Raw genomic sequence first — 24,991 nt, 5'->3', positions numbered from 1 at the left:
AATTGATGTATGTATATGTATGGATTGTGATAAGAGTTGTATGAGTCCCTAATAAAATGTAAAAAAAGAAAAAAAAACCCATATCATCACTTGTTAAAGGGAGATTATACCTATCGTTTCCTGTAGAGCTATAATTCTACAAAAAAATCCAAACGAAGCAGCTGTGTTTGGGACTAGTTTGGTATTGTACACTCAATACATGCAATAGGATCAAATGAGTAGAAGTGGCCTAGATGTACAAAATTGATAATAAACATTAACCTAGAGAGTCTTGTAATCTTTTGCTTATTTGCAAACAAAATTAATCCCTTACCCATGATAATTAATCTGACCTGAAAGATGTAGAAATTCAGAAATATTCTACTAAAATGCTGTATTTTTTTGAGTTCCCACTTCTAAATATTCTCATTTAACTTTAGATAGCATTAACCAAAAATTGCACATATCTTATCCAACCTTCAATTCAACTCTAGTTATTATTGAAGTCACTATTCTCTAAATGACAAGCGTAAACAAAGGTATTTGTGTGTAAATATTTCCTAATAAAACTATTTCCTGGTAAGGTCACCATTTGTAATAAACCTACAGAAGACTTTTCAGCATGAGTGTAAATATCCTATCACTAGAGTCAGATGACCTACAGTTGAGTCCACATCTAAGTATTAGCTATGTGATTCTGGACAAGCTCTTGGGTTCTTTGAGCTACATTTTCCTGTTCTATTAAAAAAGAGGTAATGAAAGGAAACTGACACCTGACAAGATAATGACTTCTAAAAGACTCTTGTGGGGATCAATTGAGAGGATTTGTTTTGTTGTGTTTTTACAATTGCTACAGGGCAAGCTACAGATAGGAAATAGAAAAGTGAGTGGTCTACCTAATTCTAAAACAAGTTAATGGAATAGTCAACATGATTGCATGTTGACTATCCATAAACTTTAATGTTTGAGATATAAATGTTGAATAAAGAACTAGACTTTGTCTCTTCTTTTTAAATAACATTTTCTTTTTGTCCATATTACTTTCCATTTTTTCTTTTCTAGCTTTCTCATTTGCGTATTGCATGGCTTTCACATTCATTTATGCATTAATCCAAAGGACATTTTTATTGTTATTAGATGTCCTCGAATCAGTTCTGATAATTAGTAACATTAAGCACAACCAAACACCACTTTCTGTCAGTTTGTTGTATGATGGCGGCTTGTACATTACTGTAATGCAGAAAGCTGTGTCACTGGTATTTCGAACTCCAGAAGAGTCATTTAAGGTGTCACTTATGGATTTCACTGGAGTTTATAGACTAAGAACAGCCTATGAAGAAGAAGTACGCTCTCAAATTTGAGGAATTAGTTGCTAAAAAGCCTCAAACAAAACACCAACACATGATAAGATACTAAGGACTAATGGAGAGAAACAGAACTTTGTCAGAGATAGCACCGGAAGACGAGCCCCTGAGGTCAGAAGCCATTCAGAATGCAACTGAGGAAGGAAGAGTTGCTTTCTCAAAGTACAGTGAACCATAATGAGGGGAATTCAGAAACGCCTGTGAGAACACTACTTTCAAGACATCCATTTGCTGATGGGACATGACCCCAAATTAGAAGAAACACTTCAGAACTTGGAATATACAAAATTTGACTCTAAAAACATTAGAAGTCATCAAAAATGAAATAGAACACATAAAGATCAATGTGTTAGTGAGGTGAAATGAACTGCTATTGACCACTTTGGATCAGAAAGTCTTATCATTTACACTGCTGGAAATGACACAATCAAAAGCTATGGCATGACATTCAATGTCAAAAAGGACATTTCAAGATCTATCGGGAAGTAAAATGCTGTCCATTAGGATATATCTATCTGCTTTCAAGGAAAGACAATCAATACAATAATTATTCAAATTTTAAGACTGACCACTAAAGCTAGTGTTGATGATATTGAAGCATTCTACCAAAATCTTCATTCTGAAAGTGATCAATTATGCAATCAAGATACATTGGTAATTATTAGCTATTGTAATGCAAAAGTAGGAAACAAAGAGGAAGGAACAGCAGTTGGAAACTATCGTCTTGGTTATAGAAACTAATCTGGAAAACACTTGATAGAATCTCACAAAACCAACAACTTGTTCATAGAAAATACCTCTTCCAACAACACAAATGGCAACTATACAGATGGACCTCTCCAGATGGAACATGCAGAAATGAATTTGACCACATCTGTGAGAAGAGAAGACGGAGAAGTTCAATGTCAGCAGCTAAAACCAGGCCAGGGAGTAACTATGGAAGATACTATCAATTGTTTATATGAAATGTCAGGTTGCAGCTGAAGAAAATTAAAACAAGGCCACAGGAGCTAAAATACGACCTTGAGTCTATGACACATGAATTTCAAGAATATCTTGAGAACAAATTTTCTGCATTGAACACTAATAACAGAAGAACTGATGAGTTATGGGAGGACATTATAACATCATTCATGAAAAAAGAAAAGTCATTAAAAGACCACGAAAGAAAATACCAGAGTTGATGTCAGAAAGGGAATCTTAAACTTGCTCTTAATCATAGAGAGCTACGACAAATGGAAGAAATCATGAAGTTTTTTTTTAAAGAGAAAGAAAAAGAAATGATGAAGTTCAAGAGTTGAATAGAAAATTTCAAAAGGAAGCTCAAGGAACAAAATAAAATAATATAATACAATATACAAAAAGAAAGAAATATGCAAATAACTAGTGCAAGAAAACTAAAAGGAAGAACATAGTCAACATATATTAAACTGAAAGAACTCAAGAAAAAATTCAAGCCTGAAGTTGCAATTGTGAAAAATTCAATGGGCAAAATATTGAATGATTCAAGAAGTATTAAAAGAATATGAAGAGAAGGCACACAGTCGCTACATCAAAATTAAATAGTCGCCATCCCACCCTTTCAGAAGGTAGCATCTGAGCTAAAACCAATGGTACTGAAAGAAGTCTAAGCTGCACTGACAGCATGAGCTAAAAACAAGGCTCCAGGAATTGATGAATACAAACTGAAATGTTTCAGCACGCTGATGAAGCACTGGAAGACTTTCCATGTCCATACCAGGAAATTTAGAAGACAGCTAATTTGCCAACTGACTGGAAGGGATTCATATCTGGATCCAAAGGAAAGAGAGTCAATAGAATACTCAGATTACAGAACAATATCACACACAAGTAAAGTTTTGCCGAAGATCATTGAACAATGGTTGCAGGGAGCTGCCAGAGTTTCAAGACAGATTCAGAAGAGATTGTGGAACAAGGGATATCATTGCTGGTGTCAGATGAATTTTTGCTGATAGCATAACAGGAAAATGTTTACTTGTGTTATTCAAAGGAATTCTACTCATTGGATCATAATAAACTATGGATAGCTTTGAGAAGAATGAGAATTCCAGACACTTCGTTGTGCTCATGTGGAGCCTGTATATAGGTCAAGAGTCAGTTGTGGGAACAGAGCAATGGAATATTGTACGGTGAAAATCAGGAAAGGCGTTTGTCAAAGATGAACTCTCACCATGTCTATTTAATCTGTATGACGAGCAACTCATTGAAAATGCTGAATGATATGAAGAAGAATGCACCATCAGGATTAGAAGATTTATTAACAATCTGTGACATGCAGATGACACAACTTGCTTTCTGAAAATGAAGAGGACTTAATGTATTGCTGATGACTATCAAGAACTTCAGTCTTCAGTGTGAATTACAACTCAATCTTAAGCAGACGAAATTCCTCTCAACTGGACCAATAGCTAAGAATATGATAGATAAGTAAAAGACTGAAATTGTCAAGGATTTTGTTCTTCGTGGATCCACAATCAATGCTCATGGAAGCAGCAGGTAAGAAATCAAAAGATGTATTACACTGGGTAAATCTGCTTCACAAGACCTCTTTAAAGTTTTGAAAAGCAAGCAGGTTGCTTTGAAGACTAAGGTGAGACTGAACCAAGCCATAGCATTTTCCATTGCCTCATATGCATGTAAAAGTTGGATACTGAATTATAGTGCTAGTGAAGAGTATTAAAAGTACCATGGACCCACAAAAGAACACACAAATGTTCCTTGTAAGAAGTACAACCAGAATGCTCCTTATAGGCAAGGATGGCAAGGCGTCACCTGGCATCCTTTGAACATTCTGTCAGGAGACACGAGTCCCTAGAGAAGGACATCATGGTTGATAAAGTGGAGGAGTGGCGAAAAAGAGGAAGGCCCTTAATTAGAAGGATACACTGGACACCCCCTTGCCAAAGGGCCGTGGGGAGGAGACAAGCCAGTCAGGGTGCAGTGTAGCAATGATGAAACATGCAACTTTCCTCTAGTTCTTGAATGCTTCCTCCCCGCCCCAACCCCAATTCTACCTTACACATCCGGCTGGACTGTAGGATGTACACTGGTACAAAGAGGAACTGGAAACACAGGGAATCCAGGACAGATGATCCCTTCAGGATCAGTGGGGAGAGTGGCGATACCGGGAGGGTAGAGGGAAGGTGAGGGAGAAAGGGGGAACAGATTACACGGATCTATATATAACCTTCTACCTGGGGGACGAACAGAGGCGAGGTGGATGAAGGGAGACATTGGACAGTGTAAGATATGACAAAATAATAATAATTTATAAATTATCAAGAGTTCATGGGAGTGTAGGGAGCGGGGAAGGAGGGGGAAAATGAGGAGCTGATACTCAGGGCTCAAGTAGAAAGCAAATGTCTTGAGAATGATGATGGGAACAAATGGACAAAAGAGCTTGACACAATGGATGGATGTGTGGATTGTGATAAGAGTTGTATGAGCCCCCAATAATTTTTTTCAAAAGAAGAAGGATTGATAGAGTGGCTGCAACAGTGAGGTCGGGCTAAACAACAGGGCATTGTTTCACTCTGTTCACTACGTTTTGATCATAGGTTCAATATAAATCAGGGCCGATTCAAGGGCACCTAATAGCAGCATGCACAACTTAATGAAATACTACCTGGTCCTACTCAATCTAACAATTGCTCTTATGTTGGAGCCCTTTATTGCAGTCCCGGTGTCCATCTGTATCATTAAGGGTCTTCCATTCTGCACTGCCATTCTACCTTGCCAACCATGGTGGCCTTCTTCAGAAACTGGCCTCTCCTAAAACCATGTCCGACATATGTCAAAGGAAGTCTGGCTTTCCTTGTTGGCTGTACTTCTTTCAAGACAATTTTCCCCCGCTGGCAGTCCACAGTACTTGTGCCAACATCATAATTCAAATGCTTCCATTTTTTGGGTCTTCCTTTTTTGTTGTACAAGTTTTACAGAAATATAAAGAGGAAGGAAATACCATGGCTTGGGTCAGGTGTTTGCTGATGTTTAAATCTTCAGAGTGACATCCTTGCTCTTCAACCTGTTAAAAAGGTCTTGTGCGGCTTGGTTTCTTGGCTGCTACTTCCACAAGCATTGACTGTAGATCAAAGCAAAATGAAATCCTTGACAACTTTCAGCTTTTCTCCAGTTAGCATAATGTAATCCAGTTGTGAGGATATAGCTTTTTCCTCCCATTGAATTTTAATCTATACTGAAGATTGTAATCATTGATCTTCATCGGCGAGAGCTTCAAGTCCTCACTTTCAGCCAGCAAGGTTGTGTCATCTGCATAGCACAGGTTACTACTATGTCTTCTTGTAATCCGAAAACATCTTTTCTTTATAGTGCAGCTGCTTTGATGATTTGCTCAGCAGATAGATTGAATAAGTATGGTGAAAGGATGCATCCCTGCTGCATAGCTTTTCTGGGTTTCACCACGTAGCACTCCTTGCTCTGTTTGTATAACTGTCTCTTTGTCCACGTACAGCTTCTGCACAAGCACCAAGAAATGGACTGGAATTCTCATTATTCTCAATGTAGTCTGTTGTTTGTTTTGGTCCACACAGTCTAATTCCTTTGCAGAGTCAATAAAACACAAATAAACAAAACATTACTAGTCCATGATAATAATACTATTGTTCAATAATTTCTGCATTCTGTTGGTTAACCTTTCTTTGGAATGGGTATAAGCATCTCTTCCAGTTGGTTGCCAGGTAGCTGTGTTCCAAATTTTTTTTAGCATACACAAATGTGTGTCTCCAGTGCCTCATCAACTTTAAAAACATTTCAATTGCTATTCGGTCAATTCCTGGAGGCTTGTAATTTGTAAATGCTTCACTTCAGCTCGGACTTCTTCCTTCAGTACCATTGGTTCTTGATACTATGGCTCTACAGTGATCAATTCACTTTAGTATTGTGACTATGCATTCCTTGAGCACCTAGTGAATGTCAAGGCACAGATGATGAAAGCCAGACGCAAGGCTGAAGCACCTTATTCTGATGAAGGAAACCATACAAGTAGCCAAGTCGTCTCAAGATACTGAAAGGCAAAGATAATTTCAAAAATGGCCAAGGTGATAAGGGAGCAGAGACGAGGAGCAGCTATCTTTCCAAGGGGCAGAGAATGATACAGAGCAAAGGTCTCTCAAAGGAGCTAGCATTTGAGCTTTCACTTGAAAAATGTGAAGAATTTTTCTAGGTAGGCAAAGGTTATTTGATGAAAATCATAAAATCACAGCTATGCTAAGAACTTCAAGTAATAATGATAAAAATAATAATTTTAACTTTAAACATCTACCAAACATTTTCTGTACTAAGGAGTTTGGATTCTATATTTTAAAAGGGAGAAGGCATATTTTTTCATGTTATATAGTGCATTTACATACGAAACATTCAATTCCTGATTTATTTTATTTACATAATCTTTTGGAAAATTACTGCTTCTAATTGATACCTTGGTGCCACTGTGACCTCCGTGAAAATTTACCTCAAGGCTATGAATCTAGTAGTTTTTAAAATGCAGTCTTTCTTTTAATCAGATGAGACAATAATTAATGGTTAATTATTAACAAGTATAAGTTATAATAATGTAACAATAATACACTTTAAATGTCTCTTTATGAGGTATTCACAATCTTGTGTAAAAATTACAAATAAAAAGCTAGCTATTATAACTGTTCACAATTAACTTGCTCTTTTTGTGACATCAGTGAAAGAGTATTATTTATCACACTAAGTATATATTATAATCTCATGTTGATAGTAAAATATCAGAGATTACCTTGCATCAAACAGAATTATGATGCCATAACACTTTATCTTGTTACAGTTGATATCAATCACTGGGTGACAGTGAGCTGTAGCATAGCTCTTTCAGTCAATATCTCTGACATTCTCAAACATCTGAAATGCAGCAACCAATGTGCTTGTGCTTTGGTTGTGAAAGAGGAAAATTCAGTCTATAAACAAATACGTGACTGATTGCTAATATCACACATGCTGCTAAAATCACTAGGTTTCTGCACAGTAAGCTGAAGATTCTTAACCAGAATCTCGTCAAAGAAGAAAAGAGTGAGAGTCGATCAAAGAGAACACGTGTCACTATTTTAAGCAGAGAAACGACAGTGGTAACATCCTCAGTAACAAGATTAGTGCAAAACCCCCTTATGGTGTAAATCTATGGAGAAACATACATTCCCACTCTTTCATCAGCGAACTGACTGGAGTCACAAATCTCCCAGGTAAACCCTCTTCTCAGTGAGGGTCACAGCCGCTTCCTTGCATTTATCTTGAGTTATAGCATGTTGTCGCTCACTGGGTGACCTGGACCAACGTTTCCCTCCTGGTTTCGTCATTTCAGAGGGCTTTTCCTCCCTCCACATTACACCGGTGCCCTTGCTTTCCAGAGGAAGACAGGGCACAGCTCTGGCATTTCTGCAATGCTCACTGTGCATTCAACTTTATTAAATACTTCAGCCATGCAGAAGAGAGCGTTTTAGTTGTAAAATAATCTGTTCATCTTTATATGTAAAATTTATAGTATGCTGATTCATGTAAAAACCTCAGCCTGGTATTCACTCCTTTATCATATCTGTCTCTTAATATTTCTTCAAATGAGTGGCAGAACAAAATGCTTTAACATAAAGAGGTAGAGAGCTTTATTATGAACCCTAACTTTAATCTTCAGTCTCTGTCTGAGACTAACTGGATATTAAAGTATTAAGACATTTGTGGTTTGGAAATTCTTGCATTATTAACATTAAAAACAAAAGTTGCCTACGATATGAATCATAAAGTCATTTGCTTTTTTGTTCCTGTGGTGAGATGGCCATATACTAAATCATAGAGAACGTAGGAAAACCTTCCCAAACTTGCAAAATTATTGGATGGGGACATTCATTTTTATGCAAACTATATGCATATTCATGTAACACAGTTTGAAAAAACGTATCAGATATAATTAGCATGTTTATGAATCTATTTGCTCTGCTATTAAGTAACAAATTTGTAGTAACCATGGCAACTGCAACATCACAAGAACAAGTTCTATTTTTATAATAATATGAGTACCTTTCTTAAAGCAACATTCTGAAACCCTACATTTTAAAATATTAAAAGAGTAGGCCTAAAAATACATCATTCATTTTTTTTCATCAAGCAAGGGCCCATTTTATATTCTGAGTTTATTTTAAATTAAAATCTGTTGGGGGTTTCAGGCACACATATGTGTATATTTGCCATAAAGTATATTTGAAAGTAAAGGGAGAAAGAATATTAAATTAACATATGTAGTCATAAGATTAATACTTTAAAATTTTCATTATATTTGAAACTGTACAATCATGACCATTTGCCAAGATTTTAAAATTAAAATGAAAGCCATGTGTGTTTTTCCATTTAATTTTTATTTAATTTTCTTTTCCAAAATTATTCATTGTGTTATCATAATCCAAATAGTAATCTTTCCCCCCATTGTCAATTTGGGGATGGTAAAGGGGAGCAAAATTTCACAGCTAATCGGTAACCTAAAGGTTGGTGATTTGAAGACACTCAGGGATACCATGGAACATAGACCTAGCAATTTTCTTCTATTAAGACTATAATTAATAGTTATGGTCACCAAATAAGCACAGGGAGATCTCCTCAGCGACTCCTGGAGAAATTACACTAAAAGGGATATCCTCAACTTCCTGGCTGTGAGAAAATCAACTTAAAAACTAAATAGGTGCACGTTTCTTAAAATGGGAGAGCAGCAACGTCTACTGTCAGATTCCACTTACCATTGACTGGTGGCACAAGATGCTTCTGTGAGCCCCAGTCCTCCCTGACACGGTCAATTTTTCCAGCCCTAGGGGCAATCCAGCCATCCAAATCTCTTACTTTCCTGGCCTTGGGAAGCTTGTTGCAGGCAATCTGAGTACCAAAGCTACATATTTAAACTATTTTCTCCCCATCCTACATCTTTCCTGCTTTGTTCTCTGGTTCACCTTTCTGTACATTGTGCTCACACAGCATGCTCCCCACCCACATACTAACAATACCAGAGGAGAAATAAACCCCACCCAGGTGATCTTATTTTTTACTTTATTTTATTTTAATCATTTGTCCTGTTGTATTTTTACTATCTTTCCTATTTCCTTCCCATTGTCTCTTCCAGTGACCTCTTATGTTGCAACCTCATCCTCCAGAGAATATGCATACAACTAGACAAAAATATACTAGTCTGTGGATTCCAGATGACCACCCAAACACGAGATTTTTTCCTACTCTTTTTCCTCTGAGTGCTAAGACTTGCCCACATTTACCCTGCCATAGGAACAAAACTTCAGAACCCACACCCAAGCCACAACGGAGACTTTTGTCTCTTTTATCCTACCTCTTCTTTGTAAATCACCTATTAACTCTTTCTGTTCTCTCAATTTCCTCATGAAACACATTTACATGAAACTTATTAATTCTGGTTATCCCCCTTAAAACACATTTTTCCTATTATTTTTAAAAGCCCTCTGGCCTACACACGCAGCTGTTTGCTATTACTAGCATTACTTTTATTTTAGTCTCCCTCTCCTCCCCGGCCAATTTGCCCATTTACGCATATGTCGCCATTTCAACACTTTGCGCTTTCCAAATTCTACTACACTTCTAACATGTCACTATATAAGTCCAATTAACTCTATGTGATCCAGCAGTATGACCCAGCATGATTCACACAACAGTAAAAGCAGAGGAAACACTAAGGTAAAAAAGAAAAACAAACACAGCAACTGAAAATCACCCAAACCCAATGCAGAACTCCGAGGAAGAGGCAATGGAAGTATCAAAACCAATTCAGAAGAAGGATGTCTGGATCCTTTTCAGAGGTATGGGTGGGGGTCAGAGGGGGAATCGATCACAATGATCTACATATAGCCCCCTCTCTGGGGGATGGACAATATAAAAGTAGGTGAAGGCAGATATCGGACAGTGTAAGACATGAAGAAAATAATAATAATTTATAAATTATCAAGGGTTCATGAGGGAGGAATGGTAGGAAGAGGGAGGGGAAAATGAGGAGATGGTACCAAGGGCTCAAGTAGAAAACAAATGTTTTGAGAATGATGATGGCAACAAATGTACAAATGTGCTTGACACAATGAATGGATGTGTGGATTGTGATAAGAGTTGTATGAGCCCCTAATAAAATAATTTAAAAATTAAAAAGGAGATGTGGGAAAGATTCATGATAGTAACAGAAATGGAAAAAACTAAAATCCTTAAACCTAAAGGAATCTCATAATACAAACAATGAGATAATATAATTGGGCAACATTCCAAAATCCCTAAGGAACTTAATAGAAGAAAAGAAGAATTGAATCAATGAACTCAAAGACAATTATCCTATCTTCAATGATACAATAATCACCAAAGTGAAGAAATTTGAAGAAAGGTGGAGCATGATGCCAGACACTATAAAGAAAAATAACTTACATCTCATTGGTATCATAGAACAAGAAGAAACAAAAATCAAAAAAATTTACAGAGGAAATAATATAAGAATCCATGGGAGAAAGTTTCTCCAACATCACAAAAGAGGATACAACTATTCAAGAACCTGTGAGAATGTCCACTAGGATAGCCCCCAAAAGAAAATATGACATATCATAGTCAAATTCTCCAACTTCAAGGAAAAGGAGAAAATCCTAAGAGCAGCTGGATGAAAAAGAAACCACCTACAATGATACGCTCTGATCTCTCAGCAGGAATTGTGCTGGGATAGACATAGTAGAGTGACCTATAAAATTCTGAAAGAAAAACAACAGCAATAAAAATTCAAGAATTCTATATCCAGCAAAATTATCCCACAAGTACAAGGGAGAAATAAAGGTATATCTAGACCAGGGGAAAGTAAAGTAATTCAGAATCAAACCTGTTTAAAAAATAAAATATATATATATATATATATATATATATATATATATATATATACCAGATCAATATGGACACAGAATCAACACCAACATCAGGTAAACCTGAGAGCATCACTTAAAGCAACATAGAAAAAATACAATCATAAAACCAACAAAAAGAGGGAAAAAGAAACCAAACAAAAATGACGCAACAAAGATGAATATATCAATAATGACACTGAATGGCAATAGATTAAACTTGAAGATAAAAATAGAGAAATCAAAGGTTGATGAAAAATCTACTAAGTCCATGGCAGCCATAAAAAGGCATTAATGGCAATAATAATCTCTAATAAATAAAATAGACTTCAAGATGAATAACGTAATGAGAGATAAGAATGGGCCCAATGGGCATAATGATTATAGGAACAATATTCCTAGAACATATAACTTCAAAAAATACATACTTACTCAATCAAAAACTCTCCAAATATATCAGTCAAATTCTCAGGGATAAAAAACAGAAAAAAAACAGCCTGATATTAATAGTAGGAAACTACTTCACATCAGTCTCAAGGAAAACAGATCATCAGAAAAGAAATTCAATAAAGAAACCAAAGCACTAAACAACACAATCAACTAGCCCAACCTCTTTTTTTTAAAAACATTTTATTAGGGGCTCATACAACTCTTATCACAATCCATACATATACATACATCAATTGTATAAAGCACATCTGTACATTCTTTGCCCTAATCATTTTCTTTTCTTCTTCGTTTTTTTTTCCTTTTCTTTTTTTACATTTTATTAGGGACTCATACAACTCTTATCACAATCCATACATATACATACATCAATTGTATAAAGCATATCCATACATTCCCTGCCCCAATCATTCTCAAAGCATTTGCTCTCCACTTAAGCCCTTTGCATCAGGTCCTCTTTTTTTTTCCCCTCCCTCCCCGCTCCCCCCTCCCTCATGTACCCTTGGTAATTTATACATCGTTATTTTGTCATATCTTGCCCTATCCAGAGTCTCCCTTCCCCCCCTTCTCTGCCGTCCCTCTCCCAGGGAGGAGGTCACATGTGGATCCTTGTAATCAGTTCCCCCTTTCTAACCCACTCACCCCCCACTCTCCCAGCATCGCCCCTCACACCCTTGGTCCTGAAGGTACCATCCACCCTGGATTCCCTGTGCCTCTAGCCCTCATATGTACCAGTGTACAACCTCTGCCCTATCCAGCCCTGCAAGGTAGAATTCGTATCATGGTAGTTGGGGGGAGGAAGCATCCAGGATCTGGGGGAAAGCTGTGTTCTTCATCGGTACTACCTCGCACCCTGACTGACCCATCTCCTGTCCTAAACCCCTCTATGAGGGGATCTCCAGTGGCGGACACTTGGGCCTTGGGTCTCCACTCTGCACTTCCCCCTTCATTCAATATGGTCTATATACATATATATATATACACATACATATATTCTTTTTTTCCCCCATGATACCTTATACCTGGTCCCTTGGGCACCTTGTGATCGCACTGGCTGGTGTGCTTCTTCCATGTGGGCTTTTTTGCTTCTGAGCTAGATGGCTGCTTGTTCACCTTCAAGCCTTTAGGACCCCAGACACTATCTCTTTTGATAGTTGTAGCCCAACCTCTTAAACATATTCAGCGTACTCCAGCCAACAGAACAGTTTACATTCTTCTCCAGGGAACATGGTACACACTCTAGAATAGATTACATGTTAAGTAGCAAAGAGAACTTCAACAAATTAAAAAACATTGAGATCTTGCAATCCATTTTCTCAAATCACAATGCCATAAAACTAGAAATAATAATAGAAAGAACAAGAATATGAAGATAAGCACATGGAGACTGAATAGCATACTACTTCAAAACGTCTTTGTCATAGGTTAAATAAGGGATGAAATTAAGAACTCCTTGAAATAAACAAGAACAATAACACATTATATCAAAACCTTTGAGACACAACAAAAGAAGTTAGCAGAGGGCAATTTATGCCACTCGACACACACTTGAAAGAAGAGGGGAAATCCAAAATCAACACATTAACACAATACCTCTATTAATTAGAATAAGAGTAATAACATATATCATGCAACATTAGAAGAAAAAATTACAAACAGTAGATAAGAAATAAATGAACTGTAAAATATACAAATATTGGAAAAATTAATGAGAAGTTTTGTTATTTTTAATGATTAACAAAATTGCCAAATCACTAGAAAATTAACAAAGGAAAACACAAACAAATGTGCAAATATCTAGAATTAGAAAGGGAAAGAGTGACATCCCAACAATTCCAGATGAATTAAAAAGAATAACAATATATTACTATGAAAAATTGTACTGCAACAAGTTTGATAACGTAGAAGACATGGACAAGTACTTATACTCTATCTACCCAAATTAACATAGATGGATGTAGAAAACTTGAACAGACACATAGCAAAAGAAGAAATAAAAAAATCGACAGGAAACGGCCAACCAAGGAAAACCCAGGACCAGGTAGCTTCATAGGGAAATTCTATCCTATAGTGAGGAAATTTGATGTTGCACAGTTACCATATAAAATAGCATCTGGGGTCTTTATAAAGCTTGTCTTAAAACATGCGTCCTTCTAGGTGCGGTATCAACTAAATCTGCATGGAAGAATCACAGCAACCTGTGTGATCCAAGAATTGTAATAATAAAATCCAATAATAAAATAAAATTCTCTCCAAAGGAGAGAATGTCATCAGAGCTAAGAATGTGACCACCCAATTTTCAGAGAGCTGTGGGGAAATTGGAAGACCAGAATGTACCTGCAGGACCCCCACATGACTTAAGACCAGCGACTCCCCTGTGAACATAGCTGAGGGATATCAATAGCCTCACTACCAGACAGACAACATTGTACAGTGGAGTAGTTAGGCTAAAATATAATACTTATCGTTTGATCTCCCATTTGACTCATTTTAAAGTTGTTTCAGTTTTTATATTTTCTGCTTTCTTTCTTTACTGGTGTTGCCTACATGCGTTGCCTAGCCGCTGTTGTTAGTTTTGTTTGTTTCCTTGCTTCCTTCTTGTGTTTTGTATGATTTTCTATATATGAAATCCAGGATAGATAGATCTTTAGAGATAGTAACTGGATAACAATTACCTAAGAGAATGCCAGGCGCGGATGGGGGGAAATGGAGAGCTAACAATAACGAATACAAGATGAAAAGATTCTGAAACTGATTGCAGTGATAACTGCACAACTCGTCTTAGCATGATTGAATGTATAAATTGTATAATATGCGAAGAATGTGCCAATTAAACAATATTTTAAAATACAACTCAGAAAACCCTATAGAATTAGTCTGTAATGCTTGGGTAACTGTAGCAGTCCTCACTCAATGGCAACTAAACACAGCATCTGGTAGTTAACATTTCGTTTAAATACATTAATTTAATTATTACCTGCTATAATCTAAATGCCACCACTTCTAAGCACATAATTTTCCTTACCTTCAGTTAAATGTAAATGTAAAACGGAGATACTAACAATACTTAAATGAACCACGGTTTAGTTGAGATGGTAAAATTTGAAAATACTAATATAGTGCATAAACTTTTCAATTTCTTAAAATTATAATTCTAGAATCAAGTGTATTTTGTTACCCCTCAAAATCTAATCCTACAATGAAAAGTAAATAATGCAGACACTACACATATCTGTTCTCAATTCCATATTACCTACCATTTAATTTAAAGAAAAAATAGCTATAACACAGAGATGTATGTATTCCCATTTCCATTGCAGCACTGTTAACAAGAGCAAAAAGATGAAAACAACATAAATATCCATCAAGGAAATAACAGAAACATAAGACTTGATGCCTACACACAATGGAAGACTGTTCAGTGTTAAAGAAGTAAGATGAATCTGTGAAAAACGTCATGACATGAATGAACTTAAAAGACATCAAGCTGGGTGAAATTAATAAATGACAAAATAGTGAATGAAACCATGATTGTTAAAAGGCAAGAAAGGTTTTCAAATGAAAAGAAATATTCTCTGATAGTTATCAGGAGTTAGTGGGGGAAAAATTACTGCCATTGAATCAATTCGGACTCATGGCGACCCTATACGCTTCTGAGACTAAATCTTTACTGAAGTAGAAAGTCTCATCTTTCTTCCTTGGAGCAGCCAGTGGTTTTGAACTGCTGGCTTCATTGTTAGCAGTTCAATGTGTAAACAACTAGGCCACCAGGGCTCCTGTGGGCGGGAAAAGAAGGGTAAATTTCTGGTTAGAGGATAGGCACATGTTAACATGAGTAAAGAGAAAAGCAATATACAATTAAAGAAAGGGGAAGTCAGTAAAAAGTGATAGTATCAGGGAAAGAGTGAGGAAGACATGCAAGAGTTAATGGCACAGAGATAAATAGAGACATTCCTATAATAACAGTGATATATTACATCTATGATGTATGGATTGACACATAGTTTTAACAAGTACAGGAGGGAGAGTCGGAGTATATGCATGAATATATATAGGTTTGACAGAGGATATTTGCACGTGGGAATCTGTCTTTGCTGCAAATATAGTGATGAATGTGGTGGAGCATACCAGGGTGCATAGTTAGGATAACATCTTAGACATAACTAGATGTCTTGAAGTAATGAGGCAGGGGGTTTGGGGGCTTGGAAACATGGTCTCAGCGGTCACCAACACCAATTGGCATAAGACAATGTTGTGTATACTGCTTTGACGAATAGTCAATGAGGTTTTAAAAGCTGGTGAGCTTCCAACTAAGGTATAGCTAGTGGTCTCTCATTGTCCACAGAAGAGTGGGGGAAATTGAGAGCACATAGACACAATTATTTCAATGGGTAAATGGGACATGTGAACAACAGTCTCTATGACCCTGAGACCTGAAGAACCATATGGTACCAACTATCACTCCCAAGTGCTCAAAAAGAGATGGTATTAGAAAGTATTGGAAAGAATGTGAAACAAAACTCAAAACCATAAAAAATATGTTGGAAAGAGACTTGTAGAACCTCTAAGACTTTAGCCTTTCAAGTCAGGAAAGGAACTCAAATTGGCTCAAACTTCAGCCTAATCATAGGCAGCTCTATAAGGGAAACACCGCCACTTGCTTGTCAGTTTGTCATACTGTGGTGGCCTGTGTGGTGACGTGATGCTACATCACTGATATTGTCAAATACCAGCAGGGCCATCTAAGACACACAGGTTACAGCAAAGTCTCTAGACTACAAACTACGAACCATAAAGAAAGACTGTCCATTGCAGATAAATGAGCCACTGAAAACCCGATGGATCATACTGAAACAGTGTCAGTTACTGAAAACCAAATGAACAGAAGCAGAATATTGTCAGAAAAAGTCCCGAAGATGAGCTCCACAGGCCAGAAGGCACTCAAAATGTGACTGACAAAGAGCTGCTTTCTCAAAACACAATCCACCATAGCAATGCGTGTAAAGTTTTGGGGAACTCCATTTGCTAATGAGGCATAATTCAAACCCTGAAGAAACTGATGAAAAAATCAATTAATAACTGAACTTGGAATGTATAAAGTATGAATCTAGGAAAACTGAAAGTCCTCAAAAATAAAAGGGACACAGAAAGATTGATATTCTAAGCATTAGTGAGCTAAAAGGGAGAGGCATTAGCCATTTTTTAATCAGACAATCATATGATTTGCTATGCTGGGACTGACACAATAAAGAAAAATGGTGCTGTATTCATCAGCAAAAAGGACGTTTCAAGATCTATGTTGAAGTTCCAAGCTGTGATAGGATGTATATCCATATACAAGAAAATGCAATCAATATAACCAACATTCAAATTAAGCACTAAAGATAGTGATACAGAAATTGAAGAATTCTACACTGATTTCATTATTAAATTGATCAAACATTCAATCAAGATGCATTGATAATTATTGGTGATTGCAATGCAAAAATTGGAAACAAAGGAAAGAACAGTAGTTAGAAATTATGGTCTTGGTGATAGAAATAAAGTCGAAGAACACATAATAGAATTTTGCAAGGCCATAACTTGTTCATAGAAAATAACACAAATGTCAATTATATACACACGAATATCTCCAAATGTAACATGCAGAAATCAGATGGATTATAACTATTGGAAGAGATGATGGAGAAGCTCAATATCAGCAGGTCAAACCAGGCCAGGCTGATTGTGGAAAGACCATCAATTGCTCACTTGTAAGTACAAGATAAAGCCAAAGCAAATGAAAACAAGCCCATGAGAGCCAAAATACAACCTTGAGTCTCTTCCGCCCAAATTTCAAGAACAGATTTGATGCATTAAATAATGACAGAAGACCTGATGAGCTATGGGATGACCTCAAGACCACCATGCATGAAGAAAGCAAAGGTCATTTTAAAAGACAGAACAAAAATAAAAGTTCAAAGTGGATGTCTGAATAGATTCTGAAACTTGCTTTTAATCATATAATAGTTCAGGAAAATGGAAGAAATGATGAAATCAAAGCTGAACAGAAATTTTCAAGGGGCACCTTGAGAAGACAAAATAAAATATTATAATGAAATTTTTTAATTTAGAACACACTCAGTATATCTTAAATGGAAAGAACTAGAGAAAGAATTAAAGCCTTGAGTTTCAACATTGAAAGAGTCTATAGGCAAAAATACTGATGCAAAAAGCATAAAACAAGATGAAAGAATACAGCAAGTAACTGTACCAAAAGGTCGCATATGCTCATGAAACAGTGGTACTCCAGAAGAAGTCCAAGCTGCACTGAAAGCATTGGCCAAAAACAAGGGTCCAGGAATTGCTGGTATAACAATTGAAATGTTTCAACAACCTGATGATGCGGTGGAAGCACTCATTCATCTGCCCAGATATCTGGAGGACAATTACTTGGCCAACTGACTGAAGGAGATCCATATTGTGCCATTCCAAGGAAAGGTGACCCAAAGGAATGCTCAAACAGAATTCATATAGAACCAAATCACTGATATTACATGCAAGTATTATGCTGAAAATCATCCAACAAGGGTTGCAGCAGTAGAGGGAACTGTCAGAGATTCTGGTCTGATGCAAAAGAGGATGTGGAACAAGATGTATCATTGCTGATATCAGATGAATCTTGGTTTAAAGCAGAGAGTATCAGTAATATGTTTACTTGTGTTTTATTGACTATGCAAAGGCATTCAACTATGTGGACCATAAAAAACTTTGGACATGAGATGGTAATGGTTTCCAAAGGTTTATTGCAATACATAGCTTTAAAAATGACATAGGAGATCAGAGAAAACTCATGCAAACATGGATGGTGGTAGATCGATACAATATAGTTACCAGTGCGACTGGAAAAGTGGGATATGGCCCCATTATGAGCATAGGTGTATTATTCAAGGTGGAGAGGCTGATTTCTTCATCATACTCAGCTATAGCCCCCATATGTTCAGTGATCGCTCTATGAGGGTAAGTATCAAACAGGGTCATATCATAAGAACTAATTGTTCTTAAATTAGGGGTTTACAATTAAGTTCAACTTCAAAATTCATTCATATAGCTAACATTTCTATATATCCCTGGTCCTCTTTAGAGACAGCATTATCTGCTTTCAGAGAAATAATATAAGCAACCTTCTTCAGACTGTAGGTAATTCTAATAATAATAATATCATTAATGTAGTCAGTGGTATAGAATTTAAAATACTATTGACAAAGGAAAGTATCCATATACAGGAGAGGTTATTAGACTAATGCTCACTGATACAAATTAGGAATTTAGATGACTAAGCACTACTTAAGAAATGTGTATATATATATTATATTAAATGAAGGGGGAAGTGCAGAGTGGAGACCCAAGGCCCAAGTGTCAGCCAATGGAGATCCCCTCATAGAGGGGCTTAGGAGAGGAGATGGGTTAATTAGGGTGTGAGGTAGTATCGATGAAGAACACAGCTTTCCCCCAGATCCTGGATGCTTCCTCCCCCCAACTACCATGATCCGAATTCTACCTTGCAGGGCTGGATAGGACAGAGGCTGTACACTGGTACATAGGAGGGTTGGAGATACAGGGAATCCAGGGTGGATGATACCTCCAGGACCAAGGGCGTGAGGGACGATGCTGGGAGAGTGGAGGGTGAGTGGGTTGGAAAGGGGGAACTGATTACAAGGAGCCACATGTGACCTCTTCCCTGGGAGAGGGACAGCAGAGAAGGGGGGAAGGGAGACCCCGAATAGGGCAAGATATGACAAAATAACGAGGTATAAATTACCAAGGGCATATGAGGGAGGGGGGAAAAGGGAGGGAGGGGGGGAAAAAAAGGAGGACCTGATGCAAGGGGCTTAGGTGAAGAGCAAATGCCTTGAGAGTGATTGGGACAGGGAGTGTATGGGTGTGCTTTGTACAATTGATGTATGTATATGTATGGATTGTGGTAAGAGTTGTTGGAGTCCCTAATAAAATGTAAAAGAAGAAAAAAAAAGATAAGATAAAATAATGATTTATAAACTATTAAGGGTACAGAGGGAAGGGGGGAGCAGAGAGGGAGCAGGAGGAAAAAAAAGGAAACCGAGCTGATTCCAGGAACCCAAGTGGAAGGCGAATTTTGAGAAGGACGAGGTCAACGAATGTATAAGGGTGCTTTGCTCAATTGATGTATGTATGGATTGTGATAAGAGTTGTATGAGTCCCAATAAAAAGATTTATTCATTTAAAAAAATGTAAAAAAAGAAAAGGGAAAAAAAAAAGAAAGAAAGAAAAGAAAATGATTAGGGCAAAGAATGTACAGATGTGCTTTATACAATTGATGTATGTATATGTATGGACTGTGATAAGAGTTGTATGAACCCCTAATAAAATGTTTAAAAAAAAAAAAAGAAATCAATGAAAGTTAGATTCAAGACACAGGTCTATAACACTCATTCACTAAGGCAAAACTATGTCTACAAAACTAAGTCATTTGCAAAAAGCAAAAGTAAACATGAAAATAGCAAATATATTATGGTCTTAAGTTGCCAATTATTGGGAAACCTCAAAAACTAGATTTTTGAACCAAAGTCCAATGACTTCAGAGTCCACGGCCTTGGCAGATCTATCATCTGCTTCTTCTCACTTTTCGGTATTTTAGATGTAGGTTCAAATGAGTATTTCAGTTCCTTTAACTGTTAACAAGTGTGTTTAAGGTAGAGTCTGACTCAGTAGGATTTCCAAATCTGATCCTTCTAAACCACATTCTTCTTTATGTGGTTCAGATTTATAAATTATTTTCTCAGCAAACAGATTAAATAAATATGGTAAAAGTATACAATCCAAGGGAGGGGGAGGAAGGAGGGAGGGGGGAAATGAGGAGCTGATATTAAGGACTCAAGTAGAAAGCAAATGTTTTGAGAATTATGATGGCAACAAATGTACAAACGTGCTTGACACAATGGATACATGTATGATTGTGATAAGAATTGCATGAGCCATAGTAAAATGATTTTTTAAGTATACAATCCAGGCGAAGGCCTTCCTGAATTTGAACCACAAAGTAACCCTTTGTCCTGCACGAAGAACTGCATCAAGTGCTCTAGAATTTCCATCCTTTGTAATATAATACATAATGTTTTATGAGCCACAGAGCGAGCACAATAATTTTACAGTCAGTAAAAGACAAGTAAACACATTTCTTGTATTCTCTAATTTCAAATGAACTTCATCTGACATCACAGTGATATCTCTCAGTCTTCCTCCTCTTCTTAATCTGATTTAGATTGTTGGCACTTTCCTGTGAATCAATCCTGCAGCCATTTTCAAATCATCAGCAGCATATTTTACTTGTGTGTGACATGAATTATATTGTCCACTGATACCTATATTCTATTGAATAACCTTTCTTTGGAATGGGTACAAATATGGATCTCTTCCAATAAGTTGTCTAGATGACCGTTTTCCAAATTCCTACTGGCCACTTCTGGCATTGAAATATTAAAATATTGGCACTGAAATATTTCAATTGGTATTCCATCAATTTTGGGAGCCTATTTTACCAAACTCCTTCAGTGCAGTTTACATTTCTTTCTTCAATAGCATTTTTCTAGGTCATGTGCTACCTCCTAAAATGGGAAACAACGAACGCATTTTTGGTAGGGACCCTGAGTATCCTTCCCCCTTCTTTTGATGCTCCCTACACTGTTCAATAGTTTGTCCATAGGATACTTTGATATTGTAACTCGAGACTTGGCTTTTATTTTTCAGTTCTTTCGACTTGAGGACTGACAAAGAAATATCTTTTGCTTTTCAACTGCAGGTCATTGTGCATGTCATTATATTTTCCTTTGTCTTCTCAAATATTTGAAATCTGTTCAGCTCTTTTACTTTATTTTTTCTTTTGTCTTAGTGAGTCTACAATCAAGAGCTAGAGTCAGTTTCTTCTAAATGAATGTCCATTTATTGCTTTTATTTTCTGCCTTTTTGTTGAACTTGTACTTCATTTATAGATGATGTGTGCTAGTCTGGGTAGACTAGAGAAGAAAAGTCATAGATAGTCATATGTGTATAGAAAAGAGCTTTATATAAAGAGTAATCATTCATTAAGAAAGAATCCCAGCCCAATCCAGAATAAGTCCAATATTAGCCCATATGCCAAATACTAGTCGATAAGTTCCTCTTTAGACTCACGCAGCCACGCAATAATGCCGAATGCAAGAAGATCACAGGCCAGTGAGTAGAAAGTCTAGTAGATTCAGTGGTGGTAGAAGCATCTCTGTGTTGCCAGGGGTGTCCACACGGTTCCTACAGTTCCCTGGGCTCTGGCTGCCATCAGTTTAGCTCCACGTGGTTTGTCTCAGGAATGTCTCAAAGGGAGTGAGCATGTGTCCAGCCTCCAGTGAGCTATTTAGTTTCTAAGTGACTACAAATGAGGTCTTTAAGCTGTGACCTGATTGACGGGCTAAACTCCACCTCTTCATTCTTAAGTCCAAAATTGACAACAGATTATGCAACTACCAATATGATGTCTCTGATGTCATCCACATCTAGCTAGTCTTCACTGGTTATTGTTCAATGCGTCTGATCTATTCATGAGATGGTATCTAAATTCAAGTGAGACAGTAAGGCCAAATGTTGGTTTGCATGAAATTGCTTTAATTTTTCTTTCAGCTTTACTTTAAATGGAAATATGAGCAATTTATGGACTATTCCACAGTTGGCCCCTGACCTTGTTCTGACTGTTGATACATAGTTTTGTCACAGAATCCTTCCAAAAGTGTAGGCAACTAGATTTTGTCTATTCAATCGAGTAAAGTTCACATGTATAGCTGATATTTATGTTGTTGAAAAGGAATTTTAAATGGATACATTATTATTCTTTCAAAATTCTATCATGGGATGTCCCCTTGTGTTTCTACCACCATGGTTGTATTTTCTAACTACTAATTCTTCTTTGTTTGCAATATTGAATTCAAGTAAACAATAATTATCAATGCATCTTGATTTCATAGTTGATCAATTTCAAGTTGCAAGACTTGCTTAAAATCTTCAATTTCTGCAACTTTGTGGCAAACAGGTTTAAGTGAGTTAATACTAACTACTGCCATATGGTTAATTCTGGTTAATAATGACCTTATAGAGTAGAGCAGAATCACTCCAAGGGGTTTTATAGACTTTAGTATGTTTTTAGTTCAAGTATCATATGTCATAATGTTCCAAGAATGCTACATCTGATTTTATACTTTTGATTTATCAGTCACTGGTGCTCTGATATTGCATTTCTCATACTTGTTTTTGCATTTCCTAATCTAAATTTTGGGAATTCTCTTCATGGAAGTTATTTCATCTGTGGCTTACACCCATATGTTTAGTGCCTTCCCAGTCTTGGGAGTAGCACTTCTGCTAGATGTGGGATGAAGATATGGCTCTACTAAATCAGTGGTTCTCAAGCCTCCTAATGCCGCACCCTTTCATACAGTTGTTCATGTTGTGGTGACCCCCAACCATCATATTATTTTCATTGTTACTTCACAACTGTAGTTTAGCTACTGTTATGAATCGTCATGTAAATATCTGATATGCATCCTAATTATGTTATCGGCATGGGTTAATCGTGGCTTTGCTTACTCTTTTTGTGTTCTGTGTGGCCCTAAGTGAGCCCTGGTGGTGGTGTGGTTATGCGTTGTCCGGTTATCCACATGTTTAGCAGTTGAAAACCACCACCAGTTCTGGGGGAGAAAGACTAGGCTTTATACTTGCATACAGTTACAGCCTCAGAAACCCAAAGGGGGGGGTTGTTATGAGTCAGCATTGATCTGATGGTCAATGCGTATGGTCCTTTGGATATAGTGTGAATAAAGTAAGAATTTTTTTGCATGTGTGGCTATGTTTTACTATGGGAACTGAGAGTGCCTCTTTAAAAATAGTTCTTTCACTAACACTTTCCTCTAGATTTTTAATGCCTACCCCTCTCCCCATTTCCACTACCATGACCCCAAATCTACCTTACAAGTCTGGCTAGAGCAAAGCATGTAGAGTGGTATTGATAAGAGCTTGAAATACAGGTAATCTAGGACAAATAAATCCCTCAGGACCAATAATGACAGTAGCGATACCAGGAGGGGAAGCAATGATCTACATATAACCCTCTCCCAGGGGGGATGGACAATAGAAAAGTGGGTGAAGGGAGACAGCAGTCAGTGTAACACATGAAAAATAATAATAATTTATTAATTATCAAGGGTTCATGAGGCAGGGAGGGTGGGGAGGGGGGAAATGAGCAGATGCCAAGCTCTCAAGTAGAAAGAAATGTTTTCAGAATGATGATGGCAACAGATGTGCAAATGTGTCTGACACAATGGATGGATGGATGGATGGATTGTGATCAGAGCTATAAGAGTCCCCAATAAAATGATTTATTTTTTCATGAGCACTTCATTGGTACTGAAAATTTTCGTGAAAGATGGTGAAGATATAGCACTGAATACACAAAGCAAAACTTTTAACAAATTTTCTTAATGCATCTTTCTCCTTCAATTATACGGGTGACTTATTCTTAAAAGAAAGGGACAGAACATTATGGCTCATGAAGAACTATCTTTATTAAACCATAACATTTGCATAAATGTCTAGAATTCTATATATATTAATTTATTCAGTTTGGTTAGAACTGGGTGGTGGGACATCAATGATTTTCTTATTTTGTATAGTAAAACTATTTATTGCTTCATCACTATAGAATAGTAGTAACAGGCATTTGGGGTGTAGGGGGGGGAAAGTCACCATTCAATTAAATGTAACAAAGGTTTTACATTTTTTCCCATAACAAAAGGTGCTAGATAGGAATTCTATTCTAAATGTTTATAAAACTATATTAAATGAATCCTACAGACCTGGTGGTGTACTGGTTACAAATTTGGCTGCCAATCGCAAGGTTGACATCTGAAACCACCAGCTGCTCTGAGCAAAAAAGATGGAGCTTTCTACCCTCATAAAGAGTTACAGTCTCAGAAACGCTATCCTTTATTATAGGTTCTCCATGAGTCAGCATTGATTCAATGACAGTGGGTTTGTTTTTACATGTAAACCATATATACATATTCTATGTTCAGGAATGTATGTTTACATTATAGTCGTGCCAAAAGTTAGGATGTGGGGCATCTTTTGGAGGTCATTATTCTTATTGCTATAATTAACGTTCTTCTGTCCTTGAACTTGGAATTATCACTTGGTCTGAGCAAGAAGAGTGCTTTCAGATGGCTGACTCCTTAAAAC

This window comes from Tenrec ecaudatus, chromosome 1 (genome assembly GCF_050624435.1).
Source record: "Tenrec ecaudatus isolate mTenEca1 chromosome 1, mTenEca1.hap1, whole genome shotgun sequence".
Classification (NCBI taxonomy): domain Eukaryota; kingdom Metazoa; phylum Chordata; class Mammalia; order Afrosoricida; family Tenrecidae; genus Tenrec; species Tenrec ecaudatus.
The sequence above is the reverse complement of the archived record's forward strand: the minus strand, read 5'-3'. Positions refer to the sequence as shown.